Here is a 16973-nt window from a genome sequence, read left to right as displayed (position 1 = left end):
TGGGCCTCCCTGACCTTTGCTGCACTAGCATAAACATTTTTGACTGTAGTCAAGCAACAATCCATAACAGCATAAAAAAATCTGACTGTTATGGTAATGACCACCATGGAGCACTGTATTGTAAATACCTTGCAACCATGGTGTCGTTAGGAGGGGCAAGGGGGATCGGAACCGATGCACCTCTTTCTTATATTACGAAATATGAAAGATGTGTCCAATGGGTGTTGATGTGGGCATGCCACCACAACACCCATTACCTTTTGGCGCTGCCCAACATTTATAGAAAAATGGTATTCTAATGCAGCACCAAAAAAAAACACTGTATTACCATGGTGCAACCAGGAAAAATATTTTACCAAAGTATTTCTAATTTCCTATGTGTTATGCCTTCTGCAGCACACATAGAAAGAGTAAGGCCCTCATTCTGACCCTGGCGGTTCCCTACCGCCAGGGCCAACGGGGGCGGGAGCACCGCCGACAGGCCGGCGGTGCTCCCTTGGTCATTCTGACCGCGGCGCTTTGGCCGCGGTCAGAACGGGAAAACCGGCGGTCTCCCGCCGGTTTTCCACTGACCCTTAGAATCCTCCAAGGCGGCGCAGCTCGCTGCGCCGCCGAGGGGATTCTGACCCCCCCTACCGCCATCCTGTTCATGGCGGGAAAGCCGCCATGAACAGGATGGCGGTAGGGGGGGGTCGCGGGGCCCCTGGGGGCCCCTGCCGTGCCCATGCCCATGGCATGGGCACGGCAGGGGCCCCCTAACAGGGCCCAACTAGGCTTTTCAGTGTCTGCGATGCAGACACTGAAAAGCGCGACGGGTGCTGCTGCACCCGTCGCACGCCTTCCACTCCGCCGGCTCGATTCCGAGCCGGCTTCCTTGTGGAAGGCGCTTTCCCGCTGGGCCGGCGGGCGATCTGAATCAGATCGCCCGCCGGCCCAGCGGGAAAGTCAGAATACCCCTCGCGGTCAATTGACCGCGGGGCGGTATTCAGGCGGATTCCGACAGGCGGGCGGCAACCGAGGGGATTCTGACCCCCCCTACCGGGAAAGCCGCCATGAACAGGATGGCGGTAGGGGGGGTCGCGGGGCCTCTGGGGGCCCCTGCCGTGCCCATGCCCATGGCATGGGCACGGCAGGGGCCCCCTAACAGGGCCCAACTAGGCTTTTCAGTGTCTGCGATGCAGACACTGAAAAGCGCGACGGGTGCTGCTGCACCCGTCGCACGCCTTCCACTCCGCCGGCTCGATTCCGAGCCGGCTTCCTTGTGGAAGGCGCTTTCCCGCTGGGCCGGCGGGCGATCTGAATCAGATCGCCCGCCGGCCCAGCGGGAAAGTCAGAATACCCCTCGCGGTCAATTGACCGCGGGGCAGTATTCAGGCGGATTCCGACAGGCGGGCGGCAACCGAGGGGATTCTGACCCCCCCTACCGGGAAAGCCGCCATGAACAGGATGGCGGTAGGGGGGGTCGCGGGGCCTCTGGGGGCCCCTGCCGTGCCCATGCCTATGGCATGGGCACGGCAGGGGCCCCCTAACAGGGCCCAACTAGGCTTTTCAGTGTCTGCGATGCAGACACTGAAAAGCGCGACGGGTGCTGCTGCACCCGTCGCACGCCTTCCACTCCGCCGGCTCGATTCCGAGCCGGCTTCCTTGTGGAAGGCGCTTTCCCGCTGGGCCGGCGGGCGATCTGAATCAGATCGCCCGCCGGCCCAGCGGGAAAGTCAGAATACCCCTCGCGGTCAATTGACCGCGGGGCGGTATTCAGGCGGATTCCGACGGGCGGGCGGCAACCGCCGCCCGCCTAGGTCGGAATGACCACCTAAATCTCCATCACTGATTGGTCCTTTGTAGGGAGCTTCCCGTACATAATCAATTACACCAACAACACAGGCATCTGTGCACCATAGTGCATGGGTGCCTATGTTGGAGTTTGGCAGCTGGCTCTGTGCCAGTGAGGGGACAGAAGACAGAAATGCACTATATCTAGTAGATACAGCACATTGCTGACCTTTGCCAGTAGTGCAAGGTGGTGCAGCAAGAGTATTCTTGCCCTGGTATGTTGCACAGGGGTTTGTAAATTAGCCACATACATGACAATACATCTTAGGCTACTTTGCCACACTTTGCATGATGTTCACACATACATGCCTGGCAGGAAATATGGTAGCGCTGTATTCACAATACAGTTCACTATGGCATCCGTTAACTAAACTATGCCAAAAAAGTGGGCAAAGTTGAGTTGCTTTGCTGGGCTGGCACCAAAAACAGTTGCACCAGGCCATTTAAGCTCAGGAAGGCCCATAGGATATAGAACTAACGTCACCCTAATGCCTGCCATTGGCAGCCTTTGAAAAATGATGCTAGAATGGCACATTGCCGTCTTGTAACTTTCCAAGTGCAATTGCTTTTGGTCCTCCCTGCGGTGGAACGCCCTTGTTGCACACATCATACCTGGCACAGGTATGTGTCACAATAGGGATTACAAAGTGGCACAATGCTTGCATATCGCCACTTTGTACATATGGTGCTGGTGAGGGCGTGCTTAGTGCCACCATAGCATCAAACTGAATGACGCTATGGAGGTTCAAAGGTATGCAAGGGGCTTGTAATGGCTCCCATTGTTGTGACATGATGCCACCCTATGAAGCTGCCATTAACATGACTCATGGGAAATGTGGCCTCTGTATTGCCTGGTCCTATTAAGGAATGTATCATCACACATGTTGACTTACAAGACATACCTTGAACAAATGAAAGAGAGGAGTATGTTGAAATAGTCATATGTAACACAACCCTAGGCATGACAGAATACATGTAAAAGAGGTTTTCCATTGGACATCATACGTTTTTAGCATTTTACGAGCCTTGCATCTAAAAATTCAACGCATTGCCGCAATGCATGTTTTCTGAAGGTATTGCATCTGCGAAAAATGACACATCCCGTGCAACGTGTAAAACTGGCTAATATTGTGTAGTCATGTGACATAAAAAAATAACGCACAGGCGCGTGGAATAAAAAAAAGATGCATCATCACAAACGTGATGCCTCATCACAGGAAGTGAGGTAATGGATCTGCCATGCTGCACACCAGGAACTGCAAAATCACTTTCATTTTCTTTTACAAGCACAGTCTTTTTGTCTGTGTTGGTGAGAGGAGGTGTTTCTGAGAGTTGTGTCATTAAGTGGTGTTAGAGGTGCTTTTGTGCTGTCTTCTAACCAATTATAGTCCCTGTCGTCTGTTTTGTGCTGTACATTTGCTATTTCTATTGTGCTGTAATTGTATTGTTGGGTTTCTGTCTCTGGGGTAGTTTTATACGTTGAGTTAGTTGGGGGTAGTTTGGGTCTATATATTTTTTTGCCTAAGGGTACCATGGGTGATCGTGAAGTAATGTGAGGGAAGGGGATTGGGTGGCTTCCTGTGGCTGGTTATGCATTACCTACCCAATTCAGTGGCCACGGGGTGCTGTGTCATTCAGGACTACCGGACTAAGGCACGGAAGTTGTGGTGGGGAAAGGTCCTGTTGCAAATCAATAGAATCTTCCAAATCGAGCGCAATGCCTGGCAACTGAAGCATCGCTGGGCAGACATTATCAGCAAGGAACGGGACCTTCTTGACCACACTGGGACTAAGGTCGGAGAAGCTGTGGGTGATCTATGTGGTTGACTCCTGTTTTACAATTGCAAGTACATGTCTGTTAGACACAGGGCCTCCTTTACCAAGTTAAGGCAAAGGGCAGGGTTGTGAGTAGTGTGTTGGCACAAAAAAGCACCCATGACAATGGCAGCACTGCACCATTAAGGCAACAAAAGTCATATTCCTGTCCTTGCCCCCTTGGTTTTGCCAATAAATTCTGATGTGAACCAATGCTAACACAACGGAGTGATAGTGGAAGGGTACATGGTTGCCTGGAACACGTGTCCATGTCGACTAAGTGCCTGACTGTATGTTGCATAGTCATGTTTGTTTGATTTACAAAATTACACAGTAGTAAAGGGATTCATGGCGGAGCGTGTCCTGTGAGTCATGTATGTGCAGAGTGACATTACAATTAGCTATGCTTGAAATAATGCTGCAGTAGGAAGTCAATTGCAAAAACTTACCAATGTAGTAGTGACTTGTATGTCAGGTTCCAGCACATATGTGTACATGTCACCTTGGCCTGCCAATGTATGTCACTGAGACATGTATAATGGCCTAATTGAGTATTCACCAACATAGGTATATTGGTTGTGGGAGAAGAAGAAAACAATCATTTGAGGCCACATGATAACAAAAGTAGATTGGAATTGAGAAGGAGTTCAAAGAGTGGGAAAGCTCCAAAATAGTTAGGGGTGTACCCTAGAAGTTAAAACTTTGTTAAGTACCAACATTTTTATATTTGGTTATGAGTTATTTAAAAAGTAAGTTGTGTTACATTGATATGTTTATTTTCTATTGTTATTACAATTGTTTATGAAGTATTAGAATGGTCTGTATTTCTGTATATTTATTTGTACAATCTAACTGCATTTCTTTGTTGTGAAAGGGGAAGGTATTTGCCATAGTTCTCAAGAATGTTAGAGTGTAAAATATTTGAACGTGTTTGCTTTCAAACTGGGGGGAACGTGAAGGCGGAGGGAAGCGGAGCTGACATAGAAGGCTAGATGTTTTGATTCTCCTACTTAAATAAATCTGTCTCCAGATTGGCTGGCCTGACTTTGGTGATGCTACAGAGGAAGGCAGAATCTTTAATTCCGTACAGTATCCTCACACCAAGTTCTGGCTATTCTGAATCTCAGCCACTGCAGCAGTGATAGTACGTTGGGTGAAGCAAAATAAATGTGTCTGGAGTTTGGGGACCTAGTAATTCCCAGTTCGAGTCCTATAACTGAACATGGTGTAATTCCACCCAAGTTATCTGTGTGAGATTCAATTCTGCCACTCACACCCGGAGCCTGTCAGACCCTTTTCGGTGGTGAAGGGCAAGCAGGTGCCATTACTATGTCTCTACAAACTGAACAATATACAATCCCTTCAGCACTTGACTCTCAGTGAAAGCGATGGGAAGTAGTCACAGGGTTTTCAGTGAGGTAGAGTAGGAATGCTAATTCTAAAGTCCCAACAATCATGCAGCAGCACAATAACTGATTATCCAACCCAGTGCTTTAATGTCAACAGGCAAAGTACTCTAATGTACACTAGAACTAAATAACACATCTACACTGATGGCAAGAGTCTAGTTAGTGTCCCAGGTGCTGTTGTCTATGCCCCTACTTCCTACTTTCTCTCTCCAAGTTCATATCATTCCGTCTCAGGAATAAACAAGATAGAGTGATTTAGTTTAAGGTGTATATTGCCTTCTTTTGAATATAACAGTTTGCTCAATTTCTCACAAATCACAAAATATGCTGGCACCAGGTGAGGCTGGTGGGTGATACCTCTGGCATTCTGCCGGGTGCCTGGCTTCATCGACATGCAGCGGTCTTCCGCTTCTGGCAGGTAGCATGAACTGCAACTTCAGCAAGACTCCTCCTGGGCGTCCAGGAGGTTGTTGGGGTTGGAACTGGCTGGCGGCTGGGGGAGGGCGCTTGCAATTGTGGAATTAGCAATCTATATACAAGTATTCTAAGGTTGCAATTGCTTCACACAGATCAATCATTTTAGAGCCCTGCACAGACTAACTTCTAGACAAGAAGGCTTCTCACAGATCCCACCATCTTCTTTATGTATCACAGCAGAACAGGTCAGGCCAAGATCATCTTATTGGTTACAGCAGTGCAAATCATGCCACTATGATCGTCTTCCCTTAGTCAGAGAGTCCACAACCCACCAACACCTGGGGCTTGCAGATTGCTGTCTTCCATTATCTCCCTGTGGCACGCCCCACCTGCTCAGAGGTCTCACTACACCTCTATGTTCTTGGACAGTGTCTTCTCCTGCAGGGTTGGCAGGCTCCTTTCCTCTTTCAGCAGGACAGGCTGGCTTCTAGGTGCTTCAGGTCAGGAGAACAGCTTCTTCCAGCAAAGGAGAGACTCAGGTTCTGTCGCCTCACCGCTGAGAAGCTGGCTATCAGGAGGACATCAGGTCTGGTTGCAGAGCAGTCCTTTGAGTGCTATGCAGATCACTCCCTTTATTGGTCATAGAAAATTCAAAACTGAAACAAGTCTGTCATAGAGCCCCACTTGTATGTAATCAAAGCAGACAGGAACTATTTGAGCTGGTTCTCTTTTCAAGTGTTTTTCCAGGATGCTCTCCAGACACCACCTTTGTGATGAGTGATGCGCTCCACAACAGGGAACTCCCCAGCCTGGGGACCTGGCAATATAAACACAAAATGTTATTTATGTGCCTGTCTGTCAGTCACTGAGACACTGAGACAAATCAAATGACAGTGCTACAGGAAGACTAACTAGGAGATCCTCTCAGGAAAAGGCCTAATTGAATTTCAAAGAATTGTTTCCACTATCCACACTTTTTGCAGCTTCAGGAATTTCAACAGTACACCCCTACTGTCTCCTCACCTCCATCTTGGGCACCTGATCAGTAGATGCCAAAATGGATCCATACACTGGTCCAGTCATATACATGGTATGCCCCCTGAGTACTGAATCAACAAAACCGATAACAGAGAACATTGAGGACAGAATATCAGAAATAAAATATCACCAGGGAAGTAAGTCTAGATTTTCGATACTTAACCCCACATATATGTACCTACACGGTACATATATCTTCAATGTACGTAGATGTGGAGTTAGGAATCTATACTTTAATATGTGCACTTACCTTTTGATATTGTGTCCCTCAATATTCTATTGTCAATATTACTATGGAACAATATAGTTGGTGTTGATATTCAGTAGTACAATTATACAATCAATGCATGTACCACTCAAGCCGCATAATCAAACGTAAAATATACATTTGGGATGTTATTGCTAGGATCTGGGGTAGCGCATAGAAGTGTAACTTTACATGAGTGAGCCAGTAGGCCTCTAATTACTAAACTGATTTAAGGGCAATAGTCCACTGTCTGAGCAATATGCAACATTCCTGTCTCAAGAGGGCCTATATGACATTTTCGTTCTCAAACATTATATATTTTATTGGGTCCTCCACATGACGTAGGAGTTAGAAGCCCATTCATTTAGCATGGCAATAAGGAAGCTTATCTAGTTGATGAGAAACCATCATCTCATATTCATTGCATGCTCGCATATATGGTGCTTAGCGAGTGTGCACCTATCTACAAAACAACAAACACCTCTACATGAAGGGGTCAATGAGAGAGGAACACAAGAGAGAATGAGGGTAAAAAAGTAAGGAGTTCCTTCCAAAGACATTAGGTAATTAGGATGTTTAACAAGGTCAAGCTGTTACCCTTTTTTGAAGTAGAGCATTGAGTGATCTTGTTGGACTGGAGTTTAGATGTTGTTTCATGTACCATTCCCCCCGTACTTTCTGGCTAATATGGGTCTAGTTACAGTACAGCATCCTCTTCAACAGCCCTTCAGTGAAGGATCAGCCACACTGTTAGTCTTGAACTGCGCGAATACTGCTGCCATTATCTTACGAAGATTCCAAACTTGCAGATTACATGGTTTCTCTCTCATAGTAAGAAATGTCTGGACATGAGGCTTTGAGGCAGTTCTTTTTCACAGGGGTCGTGACTACCATGAAAGGGAGAAAAAGCACAATCTGTGACCTTGGAACAAGGTATGTCAATCATACCTCTAGACACCTCCATGGAGGAATTAGAGGAAACCAAATCTTCAATAACATGCATGGAAAATGCTTTGGCAGAGACCATCTGAGAGGTGAAAACAATGCATATAGAAATGTATAAGAACCATTTTGGCAAGAGAACAACAGATTTAGAGAAGAAGGTGTTGGAACCTCTGGAATCAGGATAAGAATTAGGGAATTTACAGAGAAAAGTTATGGAACTAGAAGATAGTCGAAGGATTAATATCCACCATTAAGCCTGCTGTAGACTGAAGAAGGTGATGTCATGCTTATCATTTTGGTGCACATTCTAACTATGCTCTTTGGGATTGACTTCTGCAGTGGTGTTGAGTTTCAAAGGGCACGCAGACTACCACAGAGTACTCCAGACATATATTAATATGTTTTCTGCACCATCAGCAAGCTAATCCGACTCTCACAACCACTAAGCAACTGCTGTAGTAGGTGTGTCCTACTCTAGTTTTTATTTGTAATTATTTGTGATTTTAATGGTTTGTCATTTTGATTGCTACAATAGGTGTTTCCTATTCTAGTTTTTATGTGTAATTATTTGCGTGATTTTACTGATTTGCAATTTTGTGAACAGCAGCCCTGAGGAAGCTTATGGTATATCATTGAAAAGCATTGGCTGCTTGGCTGTATTCTATGAAGAAAATTGAAAGAATAATAAATAAATTAATTTTCACAACATCTGGAGCCTTCATTTTTTACTTATTATGAGATGTTGCCTCTCCGTTGTTGCATAATAGGGAACGTCTGTATACTGAGATGCTGGAAGATAGCCTCACCACCAGACGTCAACGAGCAACTCCAAGCGGCGATAGTAATGGTTTCACATGGGCATTTGATCCACAGGCTGAACAACCAGTTGAATGAGACTTTGAAGAGAAAAATATCTTGCTGGCTCATGGACTGAGCCTGAGAGAGCTGGACTTGAAAGTCAAATAGTTGGTACAGTCTAGCAGGAAAGGTGGCAGAGAAACTACAGTGTCAAGTAGTGGAAGACGGATCTACACGCCCACAGACTTTGGCCTATATTTATACTTTTTGATGCAAAACTGCGCAAACGCAGTTTTGTGTCAAAAAGTATAGCGCCAGATTGTGTCATTCCAGAGCGCCAGCTAGGCACCAAATTTATGGAATGCTACAAGCTGGTGCTAACGGTGGGCTAGCGTAAAAAATAAAATGACGTTAGCCAGGTGGGGGTGACGGTATGGGAGAAAGGGTGTTTGCACCAAAAAATGCCTCTAACCAGCCTAGCGTCATTTTCTGACGCAAAACCATCCATACCACATTACTCCTGTCTCATAAAAGACAGGAGTCATGCCTACCACCCCAATGGCCAGCACAGGGGACCAGTGTCCCCTGGGCATGGTCATTGCACCCTGTGCCTTGCAGGGGTCCTCAAGTTGGGCCACGATGGCACTTTAATAAAAAAAAATACTTCCCTATACTTACCCTTCTTACCTGGGATGGGGTCCCCCACCCTCCGGTGTACTTCTGGTGTGGGTGGGGGTGTTCCTGGGGCTTGAGGAGGGCACTTTTGGACTCATTCCATGGTGTTTAACCATAGAAATGGGTCCACAGGTCCCTTAATGCCTGGTCCGACCCAGGCGTTAAACAATGGTGCAAAGCAAGCTTTGCACAATTATTTATCCCCTCCTCCCACCCTTGTATCATTTTAGCATGGGGAAATAAATAAAGGGCTATGAGGTTAGCACCCTTTTTTTTAGATGGGAACCCCTATCTTGCATCTCATTGAAGCACGGTAGGGTCACACATCTAAAAAATCGTACAAACTCCAATATTTTTACATTAGACGGGTCTAACATCAAAATATAAATATGGAGTTAATTTTGCGCTGAACTTGTGTCATAAAAATACTGCAAATTCGGTGCAAATGGGGTATAAATATGCCCCTAAGCGCTTAAAAGAGTTTGGTGCGCCCATGTATATCTAATTCAAAATATAAACAATAATAAAACTTACAGTAAGATGGAAAATAATGCTTATTTTTGTGTACTTCCACTTTATGTATAAGTTCAGGAGCACAATTTGCAGTTTTGCACACATGGGTATGATAAATCTGACAATGGAAAGTTTTCTGTGCCCTCTAACCTTCATGCCCTAAGCATGTTCTTATTTTGCCTTATGGTTAATCAAGTCCTGGCAGGATTGGACCTACACTCCACAATCTGTGAGGGCAACTCCAGTACCTCTGCATACTCTGCATCTTCACTTGAGTGTCTGCAAAATATTACCTGCTGCTGTACACATGGCTCATTAAGACACAAACATATGCAGCCACCAAATGTAGCTGTTTGCCTGGGGTTCTCACAAAGATCTCAAAGCAAAAGAGGGTGAACTGTTAAATGTATTCCACAATCCCTAAACTACCTGGTAAGTGAGTTTTAGGTCACACTGCTTCTGGTAAATGAATGAGCTAGATTTCTTTGGAGGCTATGGTGATATTTTGCACGTTACAATGCAAGCAAGGGCTAAAACAGTGAAAATTAAATGATGACCAGTTCTGTCTGGACTGTTCCCATTGGTGCAAGGCCAAGACTGAGATGCACATGGCTGGGTCCATACTGATGTGCTTAGTGGTTGAAAAACAATGAACAAGGATGCGACCCGAGCGATTGCCAGTGGCTGGGATTCATTCAAGCACTCCATCCATCACCTTGTTTTTGATGCTCTTATTTCAAAATCTGCATCAGAAGCATTCTTTTATAGCACAAAGTCGTGGAAGGACACCTTTTCAATTGATGTTGGCTCAGTCAGTTCAGTTGGTTCAGTGGTTGATGCATAATAAACCACAGCAGGTGTTTCAACTTTAGGGATTGTTAAAATCATAGAATCTGGCTCTGGTGTGGAAAGTAGTACTAGATATAAGGCTGGAGAATTAGCAGGCTCCAAAGTACCTGGAATGGGGTTCTGGATTTCAGCATGGTTTGGATATTTTTTATTAAGTATGGAGAGGAGGATGTATTGTTCTATTCTGAAGGCACCTTGGTGTCAGAGGTGTCTGGTGAGCTGAACTGACCACGTAGGTCTTTTCTTATGTGATCTTTGACATCTTCCTGGTTTTGACAGTGGTACAATTACAGTTGTACTGCCTTCTACCAAAAACTGAAACAGAGGGTCTGTATGATGGCCTGAATACTTGTTTTTCAGGATTTTGTTTTCTTGTACTAAATCTCCCACTTTCGGGAGCTACTCATCAGCAGCTTTAAGAACCGGTGGCAGGCTCACAGAGTTTCATTTTAGAAAGTTTATGACATCTTGAATATTCTGAAACAAATTCAAATGCATTGATATAGCAAGAGGTTTTGATTCTGTCACATTTCCAGGGACCTCAAGATCAGGGAGACACAAAGGTACTCCACAATAATACCCTGTTTGGTGTTAAACCATCTAATAATCCTTAAAGTAGATTGGCCCCCATACAGATTATGTAGCACATTTACTCCTGCATACAGTAGCCTAACAACCAAGTCTTATTTAAGCGCTCCTTTGGCACATTCTATGATTCTGTTTCTGGGCGGAAATGGGTGCAAATATAGCAGTCATGATCCCAGAGCAGACATAGAATCCATGAACGCCTATGCAATTAATGCAGGGCTAATGTCTGAATAAATAATATGAATGCTTCCATGGCTACAAGGCACTTCAAGTCTTTTATGCCCACTCAAGCAGTGGAAATCTTTTGTGGCCAAACCCATATGAATCTGGTACATCAGTCAACAGCATCCAACATATATTTATATTGGTGTACACTCAGGTTTTGCCTGATATGGTGGGGGAAAATTACCCCAAAGGGTGGGTTGGAGCTAGTTAAAGGAATCTGTTAGAAATTGGGTTTCTGGTTGGCAGAGGTATGCACCCTTGTCCAAGTAGGGACCACAATCCTAGCCAGGGTAAGTCTGATACACACTAAAAAACCTGTGCTCACCCTGTGGTGGTTTGGTACAGAGCACTCAGACTCATATAAAGAGGGAATGTGTAAACACACACACACACACAGTTAGAAACATAGACAATAATTGTATTAAAAAATCAAGACCAAAACTATAAAAATCCAACAAGTATTAGTCAAGTTCTGCATTTAAAAAAAAAAAAACAGTTCTAGCACTTAGAAGAAATAAGCGCCAATAGGGGTTATCTGGTCGCTCTGGACCAGGGCAAAGTCAACTGTTTGGCCCGTCCACAATGGAGCGCACGCAAGGGACAAGAGCCAAGGAGGCCCCGTGAAGAGAGTGCCTTGATCCTGATCACACCAGCAACATTATGGGTGCAGACGAATGATACATCGATGTCAAGCCTACAGTCCAGGTGATGCGTCAATTCATCTCATGCAGTGATGGCAATGTGTCGGATCCGAAGACAAAGTGTGGTGTATTTTTGTGGTATTATATTGTGGTATTGTATGATTTATTGCACAAATACTTTACACATTGCCTTCTAAGTTAAGACTAACTGCTCAGTGTCAAGCTACCAGAGGGTGGGCACAGGATTGTGTGTGACTTATCCTGACTAGAGTGAGGGTCCTTGCTTGGACAGTGGGTAACCTGACTGCCAACCAAAGACTCCATTTCTAACAACCATGTCAACTGCAGGTCCCTCCTCAGTCTTTAGGGCATCCCCTCAGGAAACTTCTCCCCCTGTTCCTGTGACCTCTGTGAAGCTGCCTCAACTGTCTTCCTGCCATTTCACTTGCACTTGGATGTTTGGGCCATTGTTTCAGACTCCAAGTCTTCTTGACTTCTCTGACATGCAGTCTGTCATTCTGGTTGTCACACACACACACACACTCACACACACACACAGACTCAGGGATATCCCAAATTTCTGCATGAGCCTTCCTTTCTACTTCTGCCCATGCGAATGTTTTGAGGCCATTTCCCTACAGACAGTCTACTGGGATGGCAGGAGACACAATCATCTTCCTTGGGTCAGTAACTCCTCCCCACTCTAAGCTGACCATAGGGATTTGGATGGGGCTTAGTCCCATTGTCAGCACGGGTCACCCTGTGACCTACACAAGGTATATTTGGTGTGGGGAAACCAGTCTTGCAGCTGCCAGAGTGGCACTGGCACCTGCATTCCAACAGAGCCTCTACCTCAACCCTACTGATTTTAGGTCTTTGTCTATACTTCTCCAAACTTGGAGTTAAGATTGCCAGGGCTTCCATATTAATCCCCACCCAGAGAAACTGAAATAGTCTCAGTGTAACCTCTGGCTTCTCCAGAGTACACTCCCACCCCATTCCTATGCTGGACAATCCCTTAGATTGTCCACCTCTGGGGGACTTTTTTGGGCATGCTGCATCCCCTTTCTTATGTCCTGAGTGCTGACAGTCATAGCATACCCCAGCCTTCTTGGGATCGGAGTTCTTACCTTGATACCTGTTTCCTTTGGACTGGCAAGAGAATCAGGCCCACCCTCCTGAGTAGATGTTTTATGATCTTTAGAGAACTCTTTCATTTTACCCTTAGTAGTGCTCGCCTCTTTCTCCTTCTGGGAAGCCGGAGCAGCCTCTATCCATTCTTGATGCTGAATGCGGGAGCTGCGGGTGCTGAAAAGAGGTACTTGTGACATTCTGATGGTGATGACTTTATAGTCCAACAACAAGCTGTGGCAGTGGGAAGGGGGAATTAAAGCTATCTTTCCTTCAGGAGGTCCAGTGGAAAATGGTAGCTGGTTGTAACTTGGCAGGAAGCTGGACTACACGTTCCATAATACACTGGACCACCTGTCCTTGGGGGATCCCTCAGAGGACCTAATGGCCATCTCTTCTGCAAATCCGGTAAGTATGTTTTTTTACCTGTGGGGGGAGGGGACTAGTGTCACTCATCCAAGGCAGTCTTATGTTGCCTTTGGTCACATAGGGTTCCCTCTTGCTGGGGGAAGCATTCTTTGGTCCGGGATAAGCTGCAGTCGAGAAGTACTAGGAGTTGCAAACTGGTCCAACTTATCACGCCTTTTGTCAGTGTAGATTCCTATTGTCTTTGATGCAGGTCTTTTTCGTGCCCTCTTGCAAGTTATGATTCGAAAGTGTGCTGAGGCCTGCTAACCAGGCCCCAGCACCAGTGTTCTTTCCCTAACCTGTACCTTTGTCTCCACAATTGGCACACCCTGGCATCCAGGTAAGTCCCTTGTAACTGGTATCCCTGGTACCAAGGGCCCTGATCCAAGGGAAGGTCTCTAAGGGCTGCAGCATGTCTTATGCCACCCTGGGGACCCCTCACTCAGCACAGACACACTTCTTGCCAGCTTGTGTGTGCTGGTGGGGAGAAAATGACTAAGTCGACATGGCACTCCCCTCAGGGTGCCATGCCAACCTCACACTGCCCATGGCATAGATAAGTCACCCCTCTAGCAGGCCTTACAGCCCTAAGGCATGGTGCACTATACCATAGGTGAGGGCAGAAGTGCATGAGCACTATGCCCCTACAGTGTCTAAGCAAAACCTTAGACATTGTAAGTGCAGGGTAGCCATAAGAGTATATGGTCTGGGAGTCTGTCATACACGAACTCCACAGCACCATAATGGCATCAAACTTCTCAGCACAATAAATGCACATTGATGCCAGTGTATATTTTATTGTGAAATACACCCCAGAGGGCATCTTAGAGATGCCCCCTGAAAACATACCCGACTTCCAGCGTGGGCTGACTAGTTTTGCCAGCCTGCCACACACCAGACATGTTGCTGGCCACATGGGGAGAGTGCCTTTGTCACTCTGTGGCCAGGAACAAAGCCTGTACTGGGTGGAGGTGCTTCTCACCTCCCCCTGCAGGAACTGGAACACCTGGCGGTGAGCCTCAAAGGCTCACCCCCTTTGTTACAGTGCCACAGGGCATTCCAGCTAGTGAAGATGCCCGCCCCCTCTGGCCACGGCCCCACTTTTGGCGGCAAGGCCGGAGGAGATAATGAGAAAAACAAGGAGGAGTCACTGGTCAGTCAGGACAACCCCTAAGGTGTCCTGAGCTGAGATGACTGACTTTTAGAAATCCTCCATCTTGCAGATGGAGGATTCCCCCAATAGGATTAGGGATGTGCCCCCCTCCCCTCAGGGAGGTGGTACAAAGAGGGTGTAGCCACCCTCAGGGCTAGTAGCCATTGGCTACTAACCCCCCAGACCTAAACACGCCCATAAATTGAGTATTTAGGGGCCCCCAGAACCTAGGAAGATAGATTCCTGCAACCTGAAGACGAAGAAGGACTGCTGACCTGAAGCCCTGCAGAGAAGACAGAGACACCAACTGCTTTGGCCCCAGCCCTACCGGTCTGTCTCCCCACTTCAAGAAAAACTGCAACAGCGACGCATCCCCCAGGGTCCAGTGACCTCTGAAGCCTCAGAGGACTACCCTGCATCTAAAAGGACCAAGAACTCCCGAGGACAGCGGCCCTGTTCCAAAGACACTGCAACTTTGCAACAAAGAAGCAACTTTCAAAGACCACACGTTTCCCACCGGAAGCGTGAGACTTTCCACTCTGCACCCAACGCCCCCGGCTCGACCTGCGGAGAACCAACACTACAGGGAGGACTCCCCGACGACTGCAACTCCGTAAGTAGCCAGAGTTGACCCCCCTGAGTCCCCACAGCAACGCCTGCAGAGGGAATCCAGAGGCTTCCCCTGGCCGCGACTGCCTGCTTCAAAGAACCCGACGCCTGGTAAAGACACTGCACCCGCAGCCCCCAGGACCTGAAGGATCTGACCTCCAGTGCAGGAGTGACCCCCAGGTGGCCCTCTCCCTAGCCCAGGTGGTGGCTACCCCGAGGAGCCCCCCCTTGCCTGCATCGCTGAAGAGACCCCTGGGTCTCCCATTGAAACCTATTGCGAACCCGACGCCTGTTTGTGCTCTGCACCCGGCTGCCCCTGTGCCGCTGAGGGTGTACTTTTTGTGCTGACTTGTGTCCCCCACGGTGATAATGTTTTTATGCTATGTGCATTTGCTTTGGGCCTGACATATACCTTTATGGGGGATGGTTCCTTTTGGGTAAAGCCATGATGATGCAGCATGATAATGCCACAAGTGTTTCTCGGCATTCATGATGTTGTTTTGGCATTTAGTTGACCATAGCAATGATGACAGCCTGACTACTGCTTGTGTTGCAGAATAACCAGTAACCTATGTGTTTTATGTGACTAATGCTGGCTTTTGCAGAGTACTATTAACTGTGTGATGTTCTGACAACTGCTTGTGTAGCAGGGTATTACGGGCATGTTGTGATTGGTCTAATGATGTTTTGTACAATACAGTTTATTTTTATTTAACTTGGTGTTGTGTTTCCTTTGTGGTGTATTTATTGTGTTACATGTGTTGTGTGTGTTGTGCACTCACTTTTCACATTGCCTCTGGGATTGGCCTGACCGCTCGTGCCAAAGTCCCTTTCCCTGACTATAGTGGGTGGGTTCTGCCAGGCTTAGGTGCATACCCGACCCAACCAGAAACCCCATTTCTAACAGACAATATGAAAATGGCCTGTTCATGGGTAATCTAGCAGGTGCAACATAATGCATACAACAAATAAGACATATGGGCCAAACAATGCACACACCATACTCTGCAGACATGGATAGTGAATGATGGATGACTGCTGATCAACACATATGCAACATGCATCACTCCACACATCCAATGCACATCACCCTCACATACGGCCCTATTGGCAAGACCCTAGCACCACTAGAGAATCACTTTTACTGATGCTTCAGTGGCGCAATGCCACCTCCGTATTTACAAGGTGGTTTCAAGCCACTGTCTTGTAGATGCGTCACTTTCACACACATCACTTAGGGGGATATTTACATGTCCCATGTGCTGTCTTAGCGCTGCCTTAGTGTAATTTCTATGATGCAACCCTTGCGCCGCATCATGGCTGCGTCAGGCATAGTGAACGCAAGGGGAGCGTTCCCACGAAGGCATGCCAAAAAAAATGGTATAGTGAAATTTACAAGACTTCACTTAGCAATTTTTTCTGTCATTTTTTTATGCCTGCTCAGTGCAGGCATCAAATTGATGCCCCCATTATAATATGTGGGCCTCCCTGACCTTTGCTGCACTAGCATAAACATTTTTGACTGTAGTCAAGCAACAATCCATAACAGCATAAAAAAATCTGACTGTTATGGTAATGACCACCATGGAGCACTGTATTGTAAATACCTTGCAACCATGGTGTCGTTAGGAGGGGCAAGGGGGATCGGAACCGATGCACCTCTTTCTTATATTACGAAA

Source organism: Pleurodeles waltl, chromosome 2_2 (assembly GCF_031143425.1).
Source record: "Pleurodeles waltl isolate 20211129_DDA chromosome 2_2, aPleWal1.hap1.20221129, whole genome shotgun sequence".
Lineage (NCBI taxonomy): Eukaryota > Metazoa > Chordata > Amphibia > Caudata > Salamandridae > Pleurodeles > Pleurodeles waltl.
Note: the sequence above shows the minus strand (reverse complement) of the source record.